The following is a 19,546-nucleotide window of genomic DNA, read 5'->3' on the forward strand; positions in this document are numbered from 1 at the left end:
GCACTATTCACAATAGCAAAGACTTGGAATCAACCCAAATGTCCATCAGTGACAGACTGGCACATATAAACCATGGAATATTATGCAGCCATAAAAAAGGATGAGTTCGTGTCCTTTGTAGGGACATGGATGCAGCTGGAAACCATCATTCTCAGCAAACTATTGCAAGGACAAAAAACCAAACACCGCATGTTCTCACTCATAGGTGGGAATTAAACAATGAGAACACTTGGACACAGGAAGGGGAACATCACAGACTGGGGGCCTGTCGTGGTGTGGAGGGGGGAGGGATAGCATTAGGAGATCTACGTAATGTAAATGATAAGTTAATGGGTGCAGCAGACCAACATGGAACATGTTTGTTATATATATATGCAACAAACCTGCACATTGTGCATATGTACCCTAGAACTTAAAGTATAATAAAAAAAAAAAAAGAAAAACAAAAACAACAACAAAAAAATACTTCTTCTATAAGTTCAAGCTATATGAGTTACCAAAAAATATATACTTACAGGGTTCCTCCAAAAAGATAAGAAAGATCACCAGCTGTTGGGAGACAGATTTCAACTGAATAAACATTTTAAGTTTCTAAATCAGGAAAGTGAATGACCTTGAGAAGCAAGCAATGTCCTTGACTGTGGGCATTTTGATAAAGACTAAATGATGACCCAACTGGAATAGCATAAAGAAAAATCAATTAACAGATGTTTTTAACTTTTTTGATCCTTTTAATGCAAATAATATATAATCCCTTAACTGTGCAAACCAAGATTAGAAACCCAAGAATGCAAAAACCCTGCCTCTCTACATAGTTGAGTTAAATGTGGAGATGATGAACAGAAAAACATCAGCCCTTCAGGAATTTAGACTTAAAATTTAGCCTTTTATAGGTTTTTGGATGTGGGCATAACTTTTTTCATAATTAATTAAGGCATGCCACCAGGTCACAGATGCCAAATAAAATTTTTAAAAAAATCCCTGAAGACTTAAATAGGAACTTAAGAGGCTATTTTTAAATGCATTGGTTAAAACAATAAGACTAAAAACTTGAAGCTGCATTGAGTTTATCGGCCCTACATGTATTTTCTTGCTTCCAATGGTTTTCAACCATTTAATTTCAGAAATGCCATTTCATCTCTTTAATACTCAGCACTTCTGAATTACATACATTTTTCTTCTATTTCCTATGTACTAGGAGCAGGATTTAAGTCATTGCCTCTTTTCCTCCAACTATTGCTGAGAAGGCACTCTATTACATATCCTAAAAAGACAAAAAGATTGCATTGTGGCTTTGTGAATCTGCTCAGTGACGCATGAAACTCAGGCTGACTGGTGCCGAGATGGATTCGATGACTCAAGCTGAATAGCCCTGGGAGCTGGAATCCCTCAGCACTCATTAACTGAAATGTAAAGGAAATAATGGCAAATTAACTGCCTTGAATCGAGCATAAAGGAGAATGCCTGAAATAATTAGATGCCATGACTTTGGAAAGAGAAACTTCTTGCAGATTGCTTCCTTCAGACAACCTCGGACTCAGGAGTTTTGTATTGTTCACTTAACATAAGTGACTATGATTCAATTATAAGTTCTCTAGGGAAAGCAGCACACTGAAATGGATTATATCATGAATTTAGCCTGGATGAAAGTCCTTGCTCTGAAATTCCAAGTAGCATTTGTGTGGCTGTTGGGGCAACTTTCTGTGCTGAGGAGCATGGACCTGAGCATCAGGGGTTTGGCTCCTGGTCCTGCCGTATCCATCACGGCAGCAAAAGCGACTGCCCCGTGGGCACTGTGCAGCCTTCTTACACTTTGCCATGTTAGACTGGCATGCCACTCCTATTTTATATAAAATGTAACTGAATATTAACTTGCCCAAGTACAAACCAAGCGTGGTTTCACTTCCAGATTTGCCTCATTCCAAAGTGTTTAGTTAACGCTCTGCTACCCTTTGTTAGATTGTGGACAAATTACATTTTTCCTGACTTAGATTCCTTAATTCGATGACCTGGAAGTCCTTCTCTAGTAGAAATGGTCCATGAGTCCTTGGGAAACTGAGAACTAGCTCTGAGCTATTACCTGCCATTTATTCTGTATGGCCCATCATTTGCTAAGTACTCGCCTACTTCTTCAATGCACCTGTTTCATACTCTTGTCACTCACTTGCTCTTATAAACCCTAGTCATTTCTCCATTTGGAGCACTGATGCTCCCCTTGGCGATGATCTGAATGTCTCCCCTCCAAAATTCAGATGTTGCCAAAGTGATGGTATTAACAGGTAGGGCCTTTAAGAGATGATTAGGCCACAGAAGCTTCTCTTTTGTGGATGAGATTAAGGCCCTTATAAAAGAGACTTTCTGCAGCATTGGATTCACTTGCTTTTCCACCTCCGGCAACCTGAGGATATAGCATTCCTTCCCTCCAGCAGACATAGCAACAAGGCACCACCTTGGAAGCAGACAGCATCCCTCATTGGACAACCAAACCTGCCAGCCCTTTGATCCCAGACTTCCAGAACTGTGCGACATAAATTCCTGTCCTGTAGAAACTGCCCAGACTCGGCCAGGCGCGGTGGCTAACACTGTAATCCCAGCACTTTGGGAAGCTGATGCGGGCGAATCATGAGGTCAGGAGTTCAAGACCAGCCTGACCAATATGGTGAAACCCTGTCTCTACTAAAAATACACAAATTAGATGGGTGTGTTGGCACACACCTGTAGTCCCAGCTACTCAGGAGGCTGAGGCAGGAGAATCACTCAAACCTGGGAGGCAGAGGTTGCAGTAAGCTGAGATCACACCACCGCACTCCAGCCTGGGCGACAGAGCAAGACTCCGTCTCAAAAAAACAACAACAACAACAACAAAAAAAACTAGAAGAAAAAAGAAAAAAAAAAAAAGAAATTGCCCAGACTCATAATCTGTTACAGCAGCACAAACAACGACATCCTTCAATGGTTTTCCTGCTGCAAGGGAGCTCCACTTCAGTCAATACAGAAAGAAGACTTTCTAAAAGTCACGTATAAAGATTCTTAACCCATTACATCTCTTACAATTCTTATCTGATCATCCATTGCATAACATTCAATAATCTGTGTTTGGAGCAAGTTACTAACAGCTCTAAGCCTTTGTTCCTCCTTATAACAGGGTTAAGATAATCACATGGAAGAATAGATATAGATGGTAAGTCCCCAGTAAACATGCCTTATTACTCAGATTGTTGTTGACTCTGTTACTGACATTGTTATCTTTACCTCTGAAGAATGCTCCACTTGCATCTTCTAAACCCTTTGGTGCCTTCACCTATGCTGGCCATTTGCTCTCTGATGAGTGTCCATTTTCTCTGTGGTTCTCCCAGGATGGACTCACCTTTCTATTGTTTTTTGTTTGTTTGTTTTTGTTTTTGTTTTTGAGATGGAATCTTGCCCTGTTGCCCAGGCTGGAGTGCAGTAGCACAATCTCAGCTCACCACAACCTCTGCTTGCTGGGTTCAAGCAATTCTCCTGCCTCAGCCTACCGAGTAGCTAGAATTACAGGTGCATGCCACTGTACCTGGCTAATTTTCATGTTTTTAGTAGAGATGAGGGTTCACCATGCTTTCCAGGCTGGTCTCGAACTCGTGACCTTAAGTGATCTGCCCACCCTGGCCTCCCAAAGTACTAGGATTACAGGCGTGAGCCACCATGTCTGGCTGGACTCATCTTTGACCACCAGCCTTCCCTATCCTGTTCTCCACCAGAACTGTCGAGCTGCTCCTATCTGGTGTAGAATTACCAAACCACGTGGAAATAATGTATCTCTTGCCAAATGCCTCCAGCTCTTCTATCACAATTAGTTTTTTGAATAATTAGGATAGGTTCATTTTCATATTCTTTCCTCATCACTATATATTATCCAGCTCAGTGTCATATATCCCTTGGCCAAGTAATAAATGTTCTTTGATTAATGAAAAAGAAGAAGATCAATAAGTAACCCTGTCAAAAATTTTTTCAGGCAACCCAGGAATAAACACCTCAGGGTTGAGAGTAGCATTCCAGGTGGGAATCGGCTCCTGAAATGGGTCAAGATACAAAGAAAAAGGAACCAGAGAGCACAGAGGCTTATCCTCTTAACTGAATCATTAAGCCAAAACAGTTCCAGTTGCAGTAGCTGCAGGATTCAAACAGGATTGTTTGCTCGAAGCTCTAATTTAGAAGATGAAAGCCTACTCCCAGAGCCTTCGCTTTGTTTCTAATTACTTTTCCCATTTGTTTTGGTGAAGTGAAGAAAATACTTAGTAAGCATTTTTGTTGCCAACTAGTTGAGTAAGTTTCCGTTGTTCAGAGCCTCGCATAAAAGCCTCTCGTCACCCTGCATACCTCTTGGTCATTATCACATGATCTCCTGATTATTCTTTGACATAGACGGATAATCTGTGTAATATATTACAAACGTTTCCTATCATCGACCAAATCATTATTCTCTGCTGCTTAAAGCAACAGAAAAAAAAATGTATTTGTCTACTCCATTCAGGGGAAGAGAAATTTCTCGAATTGTCTGATGAGGATTTAGAGTGCTAACCTAGTTAAAACCTAAAGACTTTCTTGATTACACAGTGACTGACCAGTTCCAGTGCATAAAATGACTCAATCCACAGTTATCTGAGAGCCTTGCTTGTAAAACATCGTTTTGTGTTATGTTTCCGGTATGCAACAGAACTGATAGCCCCGGTATTAATTAATGGACTTAGGTGTTAAAAAGTTAAAAATAAATGAGTAAATAACAACTATTTCGAAGTCACTCTTTCTAAAACAGATGGCTTTTACTTGGGAAATAGGCTAAAACATAATGTAGAATGGTGGTTCCTTCTAAATAGACATATACTACTTCATATAAAATCTTTTCCCAAAATAAAATCTTTGGGTAATTTATAACTTTTCTAAAAGCACACTAATTTATTTATCATTCCACAATGAAAGTAAACATGGAAACTCAAGGATCTGGCACTAAATCTTAAGGATAGCTGGGTTCCAGCTAATACCGCTACTAGGAACAGGGCTTCCTTCCTCAGAAAGGCCATGATGAATTCCTGGAGTATGTGCTCAATAACCATAAAGAGTTTGCAGGGCTTAAAAATCACATAACTAAGAAGGGCCATAAAGATTTTCTCATAAAACCTCTTGTAAAGAGAAGGCATGTTGCTCACAGAATATCGTGTATGAAGAAGGATATCTTTGGATCTCCATTCCCGCATAAAACATTATTCTTGAAGCATTTGTCCGGACACGCTCTGGCTCTTCTCAGTATAAGGAGAAGTAGGAGGCATATGGTGGATCTTCAAGAACCCAACTTGAAGGAGAATTGCATTCTTGGGTATCTTAGTATCATCAGTTCTCAGACTTGTTTCTTCAGTGGAGATCACTGAAACGCTTAAAGCATAGCACCTGCTCATCATGTTGTAAGTGGTTATTTACGCATTTAGCCCACACCTATTTTGTGTGTCCCAAAGGTACTCTGTAGAATTTAACATTAAAAAATAGAATCTGACAATGATTTAACAATTACTACTTATTTTAACTGGATTGTTTTGACTACATAAAACCAAACTCAATCTATCAACATTTGTTTCATACCTACCATATGCCTGACGTTGTTCTAAGTTCTGGAGAAACGATGAGTGAGACACAAATCTTTGAAGACAATGGCTTCAGAGAATCTGGTTTGGCAGAAAAAACATATAAGCAAATAGTCCCAAGAACTCAGGTGGATGCAATCCTATGATCGAGGTAATGCAAGGAAAACACCGGCACTTTTCCCACTCTAAAGTTATAAGCATTCCTTCCTTCCTTTTAGCTGAACATTTATTTTAGGCTAGACAATGCATCCTCTTTATTTTGAAGCCTGGGAAATGGGCTGTTACAGTGGAAAGAGTACACACATATTGGACAGAGAAACCTGCTCAGAAGTTTAGGCCTCACACTATAGTATTATGACATCAGGTAATTTGCATAAATCCCTTAAGCCCCAGTCTTCTTATCTACAAACAGGGATTCCATGAGATATTATGATGCATATAGATTACTAAAACACCTTAGGTCAGTCATAGGTCTTGTGCAACCTTGAACAAATTACTTGACATATCATTTGTAAATAGGAGTAGGATTTGCTAAACCAGGGGTGGAGAATACAGAGATTGCTGACATTAAGTGACTGACACATCATGCTCAATAATTTACATCTACTATTAGTAGTAGTATGACTTTATGCCCATCCTTGGATCTACATGCATCCCTTTTATTTAATGTCATCCCTGAGGAGTCAGGGACTAGATATTTTGCTTTGCATTTGGGCTTCATGCTTTGACTTCCAGAGGGACAATTTGGCACATAGTGCAGTGTTGTGAACACTTTGATAGAACTTCAAAGCCTGGTAGTTGAATGCCCTTACCTTGCACAGAACAATGGCCTGATAAGTGCTCATTTCATGAATAAGCATCGCCTTCAGGAAGCTAAGCACTAACCAGTTATCCACCCCATCAGAACAACTTCACCAGAGTCAGGATGCTTCGTGAAAGGGCCAAAGTTGTCCCTGTTTGTACACTCATAACTCTCTCCTGGGACACATGTTCATTAGCTGCAAAGAATTGTTTCATTTAATTTTAAGTTATTCCCTGAAACTTGTATGTGAATGAGACACTATAAAGTTCACAGGGTACTTCTATTCCTATCACTTATACTTTGATTTATGATTGAAAATATTCACTTTCTCTTCATTTACAATAAACTCTGATGATTTCCTTCCCATTTATGATGGAGCATCTAAGTCTCGAGGCTCGTGCTGATGACCTAGCCTGTAATCTCATCTTATCCACAATGGAGAGTCACTGCCTGGGCAGAAATGGTTTCACCAAAGGCCAGGTGTCTGTGTGGTGCCTGCATGTGGTGTGCATGTGGCTTGGGAAGAGGCTCTTGAGGTGTGAAATAGAGTTGTCTTCTTCAAAACACGGGAAAGTAGGAGTGATACTTTTGCTTGACTGTTCCTTGAATTTTCCAGAGTTTTCATGAGTGCCTTGCCAATGAAGTTTATATCTAATAGTGCACAGGCATCTTCCAGTGACAATTTCATAAATGAAGGTGTATTACAGAGAAAAAAAATTGTTTTCTTGATATATTTAACCGTATATATGTGTGTTTAAAATAAACTGATTACATATATACATATTTTCAAAAACAATGCTTTTTTGGTAGTGAAACTAAGTCCTAGTGCAAACACAAACTTACTTTTATTGAGTGGGGAAAAAAATGCCAGTAAATCTTTGGTGCCTTCCTGTCATCTCACGGAGGTGTGAGGCCACAGCAGTGACCACGGGTATCCTGCAGCCAGGTGGCTGGGCAGCGAGTCTCCCATGTAGGACTGCTGCTTGCTCACTGTGTGATCCTGGGCAGGATTTTAGTGTCCCCACGCCCAATTTTCTCCTCAAATTGTTTCTGTCTCATAGGACTGTTGTGAAGATACGTGATTAAGGGACTTAATGAGGTAGAACACATTCATTTAATCAGCAGGAGATGGTGCTATTTTAGTATGGAATTTCCCCTCACACCACATTTCTAGAACTAACTGAACCCTAGAAGACCAGGGTTTTGGAATTTGCCCAGAAAAGTCAGTGGGACATGTTGTGGTTTTTTCGTCCAGACACATGTGGTTTTTGTCCAGAAGAGAGAGCTAACTGTCACCCCCAGAGCCAGAAGGGGATCTTAAGGCTGTCGATTCGATACAGGACTGGTGCACCTTTTCCAGTGCACCTTTTCTAGTGGACCTGAGCATGCGTGGAGCAGACCCACTCAATGGAGCAAACCCTTTGTAAGAACACAGGAAAACAAGGGAATAAGGAGGTTTCTTCAGATTTCATAGGCCAGACACAAACCCTCCCATCCCCAAGATCCCAGCCCCCAACACCACCAGTCACCCTCCAGAAGTCCCCATAAGAGAACTGCTCTTCATCATTGTTTTACCTCTTCCTTCCACACCCCACCCCACCTCGCCTATCAGTACCAATCCCAGAATTATTTGTGCATTTCTCTCTGAACTTTCTCTCCCCCTTCTGGTCCCAAAGAATCAAAAATGGGTATCTGGCTCCCTGGTATGTATTCACTCTTGAGGTTCCCTGGAGGAGCCTACATGCATCCTCTGGTTTTCCTGGGCAAGGGCCCTGGGGCCCTCAGCCCACACGCTGCTGCAGCTCTGCAGGTAAGCAGGGCTGCAGAGTCACCCAGGCCCTGGCGTGTGTCTCAAGCCCTGCTGCCCTCTTAGGGTACTCCCACCCTGTCTCAGGAAATGTCTAGCATATGGCCATGGACAGCAATATTGTCACGAGGTTGTGACATTAATCGAAAAGAACACTAGCATTTTCAAAATAATCCAACTTGTAAATAGAAACTATGGCTTTACTGCAGTTTTGAAGCATTTTTTCAACATATGTGCAATGCCATATTTGCAGCACATGGTCTACACACAGCAACCACTGAGACTCCATCTCTCAGCGGGCACTATGTTTCCACTGGGCATGAGTACACTCAATGCTCTTCATTATGAAATCTGTATAAATCTATCATACAAATGACAGCAGATACGCTAAGATCACATTTAAGATATCTTTCATAATGCATTAGTATATGCTCATTGTAAAAATATTTTAAAATATGAAAAGTTATAAAGTAGAAAAGTACGTGCCAGTGCTAAAATACCGTTAGCAAATTATGTTATATAAATGCTATGGTTAAAAAAAGAAAACAAAAAAAAACAAAACAAAAACCCAGCTATTACATATTGAACATCACAAAGACCATAAAATGATCTGTATAGAATATTTTAAATATGATCTTACCTGCTCAGAGTTTTATAAAGAAAAATCCCAGCCAGTGAATTTTTATTTGAAAGGGCTGCCAAAAAAACAGTTGGCATTTTCTGGATATGTTTGCTACCATGGGCTAGTGTCTACTATTGCATTGTTCAAATATTAAAAACCAAAAGAGAATAGGCAATGACACTAAGAAGCTCCTAGCAAGTCTTTTGCCTCATCTCCTCCTGAGAGTGCTGAGAAACTCTTTGAAGGGGGTGAGGGGCCCTTGTAATTGGTGCGGTGTCCACATGCTTGGAGAATGAGCAACTCTATGTATGTGTTCAGGGCCCTCTGTTCACGCACAGCTCTGTCCTTAACCTGTTTGCTGCTGAATGACTGGGCTGCACATCTGCGACAGCATCATGCCACTTACTCTCCCCTAACCTACCTCCTCTTCAGCTGCAATCAAGCTTGCCTTTGTTAAATAGTCTTTCTTAGAAATGTGTATAATATTGTTCATTGCTTTTTCAGTAAGAAGAAGCTCAGAGACAGAGTAGAGAAACAAATGATACAGATACAACTATACAAGAGAGAGAGCAAGTTGTACGATTTGACTAGAGCAGTGGTTCTCAGTCCAGAGTTCATCAGCATTTCCCGAAGGGCTTGTTAAGAAGGGATTGCTGGGCTCCACCCCAGAGGTTGATGAAGTAGTAGTGCTGCAGTGGGAGGCTGGGAATTTCCATTTCTAACAAGTTCCCAGGTGCTGCCAATCCTACAATTAAGGAACCACCGGAGAGCTAATATCTCTTTGAGATCCTAGTTTCAATCTTTTGGATAAATATTCAGAAGTGGAATTTTTGGATCATATGGTAGTTTTATTTTTAATTTTTTGAGGAATCTCCGTACTGTTTTCCATGGTGGCTGTACCATTTTGCATTCCGACCAACAGTGTACAAAGGTTCCAATTTCTCCACATCCTTACTAAAACGTATTGTCGCATATATATATGTCATATATATGTCATATATATGTCATATATATGTCATATATATGTGTCATATATATGTCTCATATATGTGTCATATATATATGTCTCATATATATGTCATATATATGTCTCATATATATGTCATATATATATGTCATATATATATATGTCTCATATATATATATATATATGCCTGTTAGGAATGCAAATCAAAGCCACAGTGAGGTAACACCTCACACCAATTGATACCTCATTTGGTATCAATTGAGGCGATACCTCATTGTGGCTTTGATTTGCATTTCCCTAATGATTAGTAACATTAAGCAATCTTCATCTGCCTATTGGCTATTTGTATGTCTTCTTTGGAGAAATCATTCAAGTCTTTAGCCTATTTTAAAAATTGGATTTTTGCTTTTTTTTTTTTAACTACTGAGTTATAAAATCTCCTAAATAATCCCTTATTTGATATTGGGGAGAAGGGAATGGAGAATTACTCAGAAACAGGCATAAAGTCTCAATTATTCAAGATGGAAGAGATCCAGAGATCTGCTATACAACATTGCCCCTGGAATTTGCAACGTGGTATTCTACACTTAAAATTTTGTTCATAAGTAAGATCCTGGAGCAAAGAAGAAGCTCCCCTAAGAGGTGCTTTTTGTCTTGTCTTCTCCTCTAAGCTCCTCTAAATTCTCTGAACAAAAAAGCCTCATGATAGATCATGCTTTCAGGCTGTACTGAGTTTTAGCAGGACTATAAGAGAAGAGGCAGAGATTCCAAGGCATGCGAAACTAACAGCTCCAGTGTAGCAAGGAGGAAGGCAGAAAGCACAATTGGATTTCAAGGTTCACTTTTCCTCTTCCCCCTCAAATATATTGTTCTTACCTTAAGTGTTCCAAAATGGATTTTCTTCCCCTTTCCCTCCCATCCATTTACATGTCAAAACCTCCAGACTGAATAAAGAATGTATAAAAGAAAATTACACTTGACAAATTAGCCAGTTTAAATTAGCAGTTCAGAATTACTACAATAGGACACCAATATCTATGCTATGTGTTTCTACCTAGAGAGCAGTAAATCAAAGCTGAGTTTGGTTTTATGGCTGCTAGTACTTGCATCCACAGGCTTATAAAATATCTATAATGATTTATAGAAAGGAGCAGTCATTGTGTCCAACTCACAGACCTCACATAATGCCTTTGCAACTGATTCACTGTCAAGGCCAAAGCAAAAATTAAGACTAGGATTTACCAGGTCAGATCAAGTATTCCATCGTCACCATGAACATAAGGGTCCCCGCACGAAGTATTCTGGGTGCTTCTAGACAGTGTAAAAGGCATAATTCCAGGATAGCCCCCAAGATTCCCATATCCTCAACTTTCAAAATTTCCCAGCAGACAATAATCTAGGTGGAAAACCTGTGCATAATGATCTAAGCCCAGAACCCAACTCCATTTTACACACTGCATATGCATGTATAATTCACTTCCATTCAGTGTGGGCAGAGTCTGTGAAAATGATGGGATGTCACTGTGTGATTATACTGTTACATGCAAAAGGAATTTTGGAAATGTGATTAAGGTTACTAATCAGTTGACTTTGACTTAATCAAAAGGGAGATCATTCAGGTGGGCCTGACTTAATTACATGAGCTCTTTAAATCTGAGTCCAGAGGTCAGAGGAAAAGTCAGAGATTTGAAGCAACACAGACATTCTCTTGCTGGTCTTGAAGGAGCAAATGGACATTTTGTAGAGAAAGCCACTTGGAAGAGAGCAGTGGGCAATCACTAAGAGCTAAGAATGGTCCCCAGATGACAGTCAGGAAACAGGACCTCAGCCCTATGACTACAAGGAAGTTAATTTTGCCAACAGCCTGCATGGCCTGCAAAGAACTCTAGCCTCAGATGAGACAGCAGTCCAAGCTGACATGATCTCAGCTGTGGGAGACCCTGAGCAAGAACCTAGCCATGGGATGCCCAGACAGCTGACTGGCAGACTGGGAACTAATAAATGGATATTGTTGGCAGGCACTCAGTGTTATTCAGCAATAGAAAACAAATTCAGACAACTTCTGTTTGTTTGTTTTGGTCATTGGCACAAACCAATGTGTCTCACTGTGCTGCTTTTATTCTCTTCCCTTCCTATTCTTATTATAGTTATCACCACTCTCTGTCAACTCTACTAGAAACTTCATGTAAAATGCAGGTGGGCTCTGGGCTCAGATTATTATGCACAGTTTTTCACCTAGATTAATGTCTGCTGGGAAATTTTGGAAGTTGAGGACATGGGAAAGTTCCTTACCAATTAGGTCTGCCCCACATAATACAGGTTGTCTAACAGGCTACGCCTTCATTCTTCAAATGCCAGTTCATGTTCCCCAATTACTACAGCAACCAGCATCATAGCCCCACATTTGGCGAAGCCCTCACGAGTAAAACTATCTCCCCAAAAACCACTAATTTAGCCCCACATAGCTGGGCTCTCCTAGTCTCACTGCTGCCTACTTAGCCCCTCTGGGAACTCTGCTGTCACTTAACATTCTCTGGATCAGGGCTAATATCATTTTCTCCACTCTGAATTCTTCCCTATCCTCTTCAATTTCAACCCCTTCTTCGTTTACCTACATACACACATATACACATAGGCACTGTGGTGCTTAAAACAAAAGTTGGCTTCAAAGAACTCATCAAATCTGCCTTCCTCTTAAAGTCTCAGAAGCTCATCTCCTTTATTCATACACACTAATTAACATGTTATCTCCCAACTTCTTGAATCCATTTTTTCCTTTTATTGCTATATTATTTATCAATAGTGTTGGCATATTGTTATGTTTTTGTGTTATGTTATGTTTCCCATTACATTTTTAAAGGAATACCCACAGCAACAAATATTCAATGAATTAATGAATATTACATAAGGAGTATAAGTAACATGATACATTTTAGCATCAATTTAGACATTTAAATTTCAGAAGTTCTTCCCATTGAGTAAATTCAAATACTCTTTTCACAGTCTGAGGATGGAATGCTTAAAGATTAGCATCTTCTGCCACTAATCTTCTCATTCTTTCTAATCAGCCATAGGGAAGTATATGTAATCTCTGTCCTCAGTTCTTCTTCCCAGTGGGATGAGGAGGACATCAATCTGGGAAACAGATTCACTCTCAAGCCAAGTAAACTATGAAATTGTTTTCAAACAGTCCTCTAGAACTCTCTTGGTAATGTGATAACAGCCCACAGCAATGGCTTGGCCTGTCCATGTCCCTGGAGATAATATAATATAAGAAACCACAGCCATGCTTTCTTCCCAGCCTGGAATGATCCATAGTGGCCATGAGCCAGTAGTTGGAGTAACAGAGGTATGGAAGCCTCTGCCGCCCCACTGCCTCATACAATGAAATAGGAATCAGCAAAATAGCAGTAACTGTTCCCCAATTGGGGGGTTGGGGGGGTCTCTAATTTAATAAGTCCCACTTGACTAGCAGGCTCCCAGACCAGTATTTGCAACACTCATTGAGCAGGATGGCTGGAGACAATAGTAGTTTTTAAAATCATGGTGCTTTATATGTATGAGAATTAACCAATAATTAAAGGAAAAAGGTTAAATCCTCAACTCATATGAAATATCAAAATCATTTCCAAATAGGTAAGAAGTTAAATCTAACTCAAAAAAATCAAATAACAAAAATATATAAGATTTGAATGATGAAATATTTTGTGGGCATAAAAAATGAAATAAATGACAAATGATTACCTCAAAAGATATGCATAACTTTAAAAATGTAAAACCTCATGATACAAAATAAAAAGCAAAAGGCAAACCACCTAAGAAATTATTATTATCAATTAGAAAGGGTTAATAGTCTTAATATTTTGCCTTTTACAAATAAATAAGGAAAACATAAAAAACCCAGTAGAAACTTAGATAAAGATTAATAAAGGGACATTTTTCAGTAAAATAAATAGAAATTAATTCTAGACTTAAGAAAACTGTCATTCTTATTAATAACCAAAGGAATGCAAATACAATTTCTCATCTTGTGATAAGATGTGATATGACATGGTAAAAGTTTAAATAATAATATTAAAGACTCTTAGGAAGTAGTAACTAAAAAACAAAATACACATGTTTCTATTTAATATACATGTTAAATAGTCAATGGTAGCAAGAATGTAGCAAAACCAAACACTCCTGCTGTGAAAACAGAAATTGTCAACCACCCTTCTCTAAAGCAATTTGTCGTTATATTTTAGGAGTCTCAATATGTCAGATGCTTTAGTCTAACAATTGCATTTCTATAAATATGAAAAATAACAAGATATGATAAGAATGTTGATGATACGATATTTAAAAAGAATGTCTATAGTCATTATCTCAACTGTATTATGTATGGTATATAGCTAGAAGTAAACCTAGCAGAAAATGTTAATATAACCACTTCCAGTTTGTGAAAATGAATGTTGCTTCTTTTCTAAGTTTTCTACATGAGAATGTAAATAATTTCATTATTAGAAGATCACCAAAGACCTACTGAATGGAAATAGAAGAGTCATATGACTGATTCCACTTGACCCAAGTTCTTTCTGTGTGGCAGGCCAAGTGCAATCACCAGAGATAGAAGTTCCTGTATTCATGGAACTCATTGTCCAACACAGGAGACTGATACTTTTTAAAAACAGTTATTTTAATAAAGTATGACAAGAGTGATAATGAGAATGGAGCTGTCCTAGTGAATAAGCCAAAGACATTCCATGGGGGTGGAGGGAAAGTCATGCCTCAGTCACCAAAGCTGTAATGAGTGAACCATGGTCCGTGTGCCAAATACAACCTGAATAACTTCACTTTAGAGCCCTCAGCATATTTCCAGCGTGAAAGATTAGAAAGCTGTGAATGTGTTGCCATTTTTTAAATAGCACAGATATTGACATTTCGATTTCTACACAGTTTCAATGATCTCAATGATATTCTTCTGTTCAACGAAGTAGGAAATCTAGATTACAAGAAAATATAGATTTTCCTAAAGCAAGAGAAAATTATTTACCTTTGGCAAGAAAAAATTGTGATCAGTAAACATTTTTTCCTTACATATTTTAATATGACAAATCTTGCTACATAGCCACTGCGGCAGATCAGTATGACCAACCAGAGGACGTACCACTGGGTGAGGGGAGGAGAGTCAGTGGCATGGGTGCAGGAAGATTGGAGTCAGAAGCATGTCAGTCTCATAGTCAAGCAGAGACTGCGACCTTATCTTTCAAGTATCTAGTATTCATTTAAGAATTTTAAGAAAAAGAATAACATAATCTGATTTGTGTTTTAGAAAGGGCATTCTGTTGGCTGGTGAATTTACAAGAACCACACACAGAACACACTGCAAAACAGAAAATGAGGTCAAAGCAACACATTAACAATTTATGAAGGCAGGTCTGGGTTCAATGATAAGAAAGTTGAACAAACACAATTTGGTGACCCTGTGGACTGCAGCCAGTTGGAGGAAAAGGGTGGAATCTTGGGTGGTCCTGAGTTTTCTGACATGGGTGACAGAAAGAACATCCAATGGTAACATTTAATTTTTTATTTTATTAGCCCCTCTATCCTAAGCTCTAATGCTTGCAGTGCCCATCCTGAAGGTATGGTGCCGCAGGCATATCTGTACAGTCACTACTGGTTCAAAAAGAAATCAAGCACTAGCCAATCCGAAGACAGAAAATCAACCAGAGGGAAACAGATGTTTCCAAAATAAAGGAGGGCATGCATATTTTTAAAAAGAATAATCTAATTACAAAAGCTAACTTCATTCTTACTGAAAGAAAGCCAGATTGATTAGGAACAGCACCATCTTCATCCTTGAGCAGAAATCCTCATAACCCACCAAGTTTCAAGGCCTTGCTTTACATTGCTGTAAATGAGGAGGTTCAGACATCTCTCAACTGGATGGGTCCCAGCATGTTTCCCTCACCATGCCATTAGGAATCAGGAATCGGGCTTTCAGACACTCCTGGCTGGGAATCACCCAACAGTCGCACTCCTGGGGCTGCCTGTATGGGGCCCATCTGTTCAAACAGCAGGTTGCCAGCCCACTACTCTCTTGGAGTCCAGCCACAGGTCAAGGATGAAGTCACATGGAGTCTCCTTGGGCACCTATTGAAGCGTGGGAGCCGCTCTGCAGCAGGAGGCTCATTTGCCCAAGCAACCGTGCTGTCGGCTTCTTCATGATTTCTTTCAGCTCTTTGTACTCAGCTACAACTTATGGGCCATCTCAGACGTCCAGATTTTTTTTTTTTTTTTGCTTCATTTTGGGGATTAATATGTAAATCTACTGCAGAATGTCTTTACATATTTATGATCTGCATTTCACAACCTCTCTATTGATCAAACCAATGAAGGGCAAATCTTTCTATCCTCTTTTGACTCATTGGTTTACTTTGCTTGGGGAAGTGGTTGGTTATCTCATCCTCATATGTACCAGTTAGTCTTACGGGTGATGCCCCAAGTAATGATGTATTAAGAGGCTGTTATCCAACTCTTTTTTTTTCCTAATAAGGTAACTGCTTCCTTAATTTCCCACCCCAGTGAACCCTATGCTGAAGGAAGAGAAGATAGACCATGGATATATTTACGAGAAAACCAAAACAACAGGGAAGTTTCTGGAAATTTGTCTCCTATCACTTTTGATTGTGGTAATGTAAGGAAATAACATAGAGAGGAGCCTGGTTCTATGAAAATAGGATTTAGCCATTCTGAGAAGAATGACGTTCCACTGAGGCACAGTGTGGGCCATTACTCAACTAGTACAGATTTAGCTTTTAACATCTCTGATAAACACGAGCCTTCGGCACAGGTTCACCACCACAGGGATGTCTCCTTGAGGTTCACGGGTTGCATATTCAATTTCCTTCCAAACAGCTAGTGGAGAAAGTCTAATAAAGATTATATCAGACTCTGTGAAGTAAGAAAGAAATACTAAAGAAAGTCATGTCCTCCTAACCTCTCTGATAATAAAACCCTGCTTTTTATATTTTCCCTTGTGCAAAGACCAAACCAACACAACTGCGTTTGGATTGTCAATAGCTGATAAGCTAACCTCATATGTGGAAAAAGTACTGTTTTTCCAAAAAACATGGCTATTTAGCTAGAGACAAACATTTACAAGTTAGTTGGACTTAAAAAAGTTAATTTAAAATGAAAAAAAAAAAACACCCCAGTATAAAATAAAGTTTAAAGTTGAACAAAACTTTCTAAGGAAGGTCATGAAAAGTCATTAAGACAAAGGCACAACTAATTAATAGTACCACAAAACCATGCCAAGACAATCCCTCTTTCTTCCTTTCTTTTCTTTCTTCCATGATGCCTACTTCTAAAAGCACTACCTTATGAACACTTTTTTACCAAACGTTGTTATTTTTCAGAACACTCATCCTCAGCCCAGGCCAGCAGAGGGAGGAAGGCAGATGTATGACTCCCTACATCCATAGATGAAGTTTCAAAGGTTGCATTTCAAATCCCCACTTTGTTAGGTGATCTAAATAAGCAGTCTTTTACTAGTTCAGGTCTCCATTGAACTTATAACCTAAATTTGAATTGTTCATGAGTAGAACCAACACAGCCACGAGCATCTGAGGCAAAAGCAGACTCGTGCTATTGCAAGTAGCAGCAAGGGCCCCTGATTAAGACCTGTAATATAAGCCATCCCTCTCCATCCCCTCTTTACTGAGGCCACCCTGTAAAGGACAACAAACCTTAAAAGCAGAGTCTGAGAGTTTTTATTATTTGATTCTTTCTGTCAACGTGTGCTATATGACAAAACTACAAGGATCTGACTGATGAGCATAAAACTGTATCCAATACCAATTAGTTTTGCTAATTATCGTTGGTTCTCAAAAGTCTCTTTCCAAGACACTCAAAAAGAAGTCCAGAGAAAGACAACTATTAAATTATTTGAATATGAAATGATTTAAATATTTTTCAGTCAGTATCCATATGGGAATTTGGAGTGGTAAATATAGTAAGTTCAAGGGGAATAAAGGAAATAGAAAAATTAAATTTTACATGAGGAAAGTCCATGAAAGTATAACACATTTTCTTTGCCTTGTTTACAAAAACCTCTTAAACAAGTCTTTGAAAATTTAGTAATAAATCAAAAGGTTAAAGAAATGAGAGGTTGTGGTGGGGGCCAAATTTCACTGGAGAATAACCCAAGAGAAAACCAAGGAAGAAGTCATTGAAGTCAGAAAGGGGAGAGGCTTCCAGATGGACACATCTTCCCATGCCAGCACCGTAATTCTAGGGCTTCAAGTCAAAATGGACTAATTTCTTAACTACGACTAAACCACAGCTCACTAGCTGTGGTACACCGCAGTCTAAAATGTGACTTCTCCCACTGAAAATGCTCTTTGCTTTAACGAACAAGTGAAAGTTCTCATCTTCCCCATGGAAAACATCCCCTGGCAGAGTTACGTAAGTTCCTGTCTCAACTGCTCCAAATTGAAACACAAAAATTACACAAAATACAGTAGTTAAATACATTTTAAAGATTATACTTATATTTAGGCTTACATCAGAAGTCACAATTTTGTAGCTTCAATCATTATTCTTGCTGGAAAATTTGAAATTTATTTTCAGGCAAATTCTCCAGACTTAAACACAATCTATGTCTTCAAAGAGATCAGAGCCTCTATCTGTCCAGAGAATCTTACTCAGTGATCCTAATACACTCAAAATAACTGAACTTGTTTATGTCAATTCTAATATAAAAAGAAATGCCATGAAAGTCACAGACAATAAGAAAATCTTTTCCATTTAGTACAGGAGGGCAGCACAGAAGAGTAAACAGTCCAATTTGTTCAAACCACTAGGCAAGCTTAGCGTGGTAAAGAATGTACTGAAGATTTGTATCTAAGCTCTAAATCACTGCTACCAATGTACGCTGTCATTGCATTAGGATCAATAGCAATACAAGGTATTTACTTCATGAGAAACACTAGGTTCATGCTCTACATTATTTATCCTCATTTTACACAAGATAAACACAGGCTGAGTTTAAGTTTCTTGCACAACATAACCTGTTCAATCTTTCAAATTTGAAACATGGCAGGGCACTATGACTCACACCTGTAATCCCAACACTTTGGGAGGCGGAAGTGAGTGGATCAATGAGCCCAGGAGTTTCAGACCAGCGTGGGCAACATGGCAAAAACCCCTCTCTACTAAAAACACAAAAATTTGCCAGGCATGGTGGTGTGCGCCTATGGTCTCAGCTACTTGGGAGGCTGAGGTGAAAGGATCAATTGAGCCAGGGAGGTAGAGGTTGCAGTGAGCCAAGATGGCACCACTGCACTCTGCCCTGGGTGACAGAGCAAGACCCTGTCTCAAAAACAACAACAACAACAAAGGAATTTGAAACCAGCACTACTATCTCTTTCATTCAGGCTTTTAATACATAGACTATAAATGACACAAAGCATCTTTCATTGTTGATAGATATGTGATCAAATCATATGTTATTTTGAGGAAATCTCTAGAAACCAACATTTTATCTTAATGAAGATGATAAAATATTCCACCAAATCACACTTCTGTTTTTCAAGTAATATTCAAAAACATCACTCTTTTTGGGGAAACAGCCACTTTCTTCTCATCACCCTCCACCCACCAATGGGAGGCAACGTGTGTTAGCCTAGTATCCTGCGAAAAATGCTTCACCATGGGAGGCCGAGGTGGGCAGATCACTTTAGGTCAGGAGTTC

At 39.2% G+C, this 19,546-nt stretch overlaps 1 protein-coding gene across 1 annotated transcript in view; it reads right to left on the minus strand.

The window, feature by feature from the left end:
• The window catches only part of PXDNL (peroxidasin-like), a 560,917-nt gene that overhangs the window by 406,996 nt on the left and 134,375 nt on the right, over window positions 1-19,546 (minus strand). The window lies entirely within an intron of this gene.

Source organism: Mandrillus leucophaeus, unplaced genomic scaffold (assembly GCF_000951045.1).
Source record: "Mandrillus leucophaeus isolate KB7577 unplaced genomic scaffold, Mleu.le_1.0 Scaffold458, whole genome shotgun sequence".
Taxonomy (NCBI): domain Eukaryota; kingdom Metazoa; phylum Chordata; class Mammalia; order Primates; family Cercopithecidae; genus Mandrillus; species Mandrillus leucophaeus.